This window comes from Micromesistius poutassou (assembly GCF_964030765.1).
Source record: "Micromesistius poutassou genome assembly, chromosome: 13".
Classification (NCBI taxonomy): Eukaryota; Metazoa; Chordata; class Actinopteri; order Gadiformes; family Gadidae; genus Micromesistius; species Micromesistius poutassou.
Genome location: NC_140283.1, coordinates 11,241,635 through 11,243,507, shown reverse-complemented (window position 1 = coordinate 11,243,507; position 1,873 = coordinate 11,241,635). Strand labels below are relative to the sequence as shown.

The following is a 1,873-nucleotide window of genomic DNA, read 5'->3' as shown; positions in this document are numbered from 1 at the left end:
CTTGTTCCAGGTTGTGTAAAGCTGATCCTTTTCCGTTCTTTAACAAACAACGCTTTGACATACGCTTATATCAAGCATTCGCTTTCATAAATGTCGCTGTGTACAAAGAAAACATGTTAGTTTAGTTTTATTGGTGTCAATGAAATGATCTTTCAAATGTTAAACAAGAATTTGGGGACGGATCGCTGCAGGCGTTTGGTAAATGTCATCGTGTACCGATCATTGTTGCTTCATTCAGTACTGTGTTTTGTGGCAAAGACATTGATTGTGATAAAATGAAAGCTGTGAGATATATTTTAGGTATGAATAACTGTACTTAATTTTGATATACTGCAGAAACCCATCAAAAGGGGGTGCCATCATTTCAAAGAATAAAAACACAATTTTTTGATTTTCAAGATGGAAGCATTTGTTAGATTTTTCCCAACATGACACAGCCAATTAGTTTAATTCACTTTGTCAATCTCACTTTGTTGATCGTTATGCTTTCTCCCAGCTAGGTTTCTTTGCAATTGGATCATGTGACTATTTTGTAATAAAGCATATTTACAATAAAAATGTAAATGAGAAAATAAAAAGATTAAAAACCCTAAATGGCTTTTGTTCGAGAGTGTACTACTTTGGAATCCATAGGTTTGACCTATGTGGTGTAATTACAGCTCATGCCCACAAGGTGGCAATATAATTATTTTAAAAAGACACGCGCTCTCGACCCGCCCCTGGGTGGATGGCATAAAGTGGCAGCTCACCTGCTCAACTAAATAATACTGTATAATATTATATATGTATATAATATTTTTAATCGATGTGTTTCTCACCAGTATATATATGATATATAAATACATATTTATATATACAGTATATTTATATCAATTGTGGAGTATCTGTAGGCAGCCAAGTGCCTCCACAAAAGTTAGCAGCACCGTGGACAGCAACAAAGTCATTGCTGTTCAATAATAGGCTATGAACCCACCCAAACATCCTGCAAGCTACAACATCGTGTTTAACTCTCGAGAGGAGAGCGGCCCTGAGGACGAACCAGAAACATTAAGAACATTGAGGAGAGCGGATTGCTGTGTTTTTCCCCCTCCTTCACCCGATGTTTTAACCTGGTTGCGGTTGTCGGTTCAGTCTCAAGCGGGCATCGTTACGTGTCTAACAACCATCTTCCTCAATTTGTCATGAGGAAAAAACCATTTCATTTGTTTTGAACTACCAAAAATCATACCTCCATTGGACACTTGTATTACCTCACTTTGAGGTAATACAAGGACAAGTTAATTCAATGTGTTTTCAATGAGGGCTGGAACTTTTTAAAAAACGTAGGCCTATTAAAGAAAACTTTATTATGGGAAATCAAGCTATCAGCATGCGTCACGGAGGTACTGTAGCGTGCCTGATTTCCCCCCGCCCACATCGGCATGGACCCACTCTGATCCAATTACACCTTGAGATGTTTGTCAGGAAATTCTACCAGCTTATAATTAAATTATTGGATGTTTATGTTCCCGTCCTGCTGCGCTTGTACTCAGAAATTGTGAGGCCTGCAGGGGTTCAACCTACGGTGGGTGTAAGTAAGGCCTTCATTTTCCCCCTTGTTGGAGGTCAATAATGAATGTTGCAGGGGAATAATAGTTACGATCTCATTTGTGTATAGATCATGAAACGAAATTCCAGGTAGAAACCAGTTTATTGTTGATTTGGAAGGCTTTGCAGGCAGAGCCACGTTGTGAAGGCTGGTTTATCCCTGATTATTCAGTGCAGCACAGGGGTGCAGCCTCACCCAGCCCCAGAATCCAATCAGCCTGACTCAGGCCCGGTGAGGCTGCTTAAACCAGCCATCAATCACACCCTCCACAGTGCTCAAACTGAA

At 39.7% G+C, this 1,873-nt stretch overlaps 1 protein-coding gene across 1 annotated transcript in view; it reads left to right on the top strand.

Annotated features, from left to right (window-relative positions):
- spon1b (spondin 1b) overlaps window positions 1-580 on the top strand; it is a 50,218-nt gene extending 49,638 nt beyond the window's left edge. The window contains 1 exon segment of the mRNA XM_084476788.1: window positions 1-580. This exon segment is cut by the window's left edge and continues 1,017 nt beyond it. The gene's annotated coding sequence lies outside the window, so the exon portion shown is untranslated.
- The last annotated feature ends 1,293 nt before the right edge of the window (window positions 581-1,873 follow it).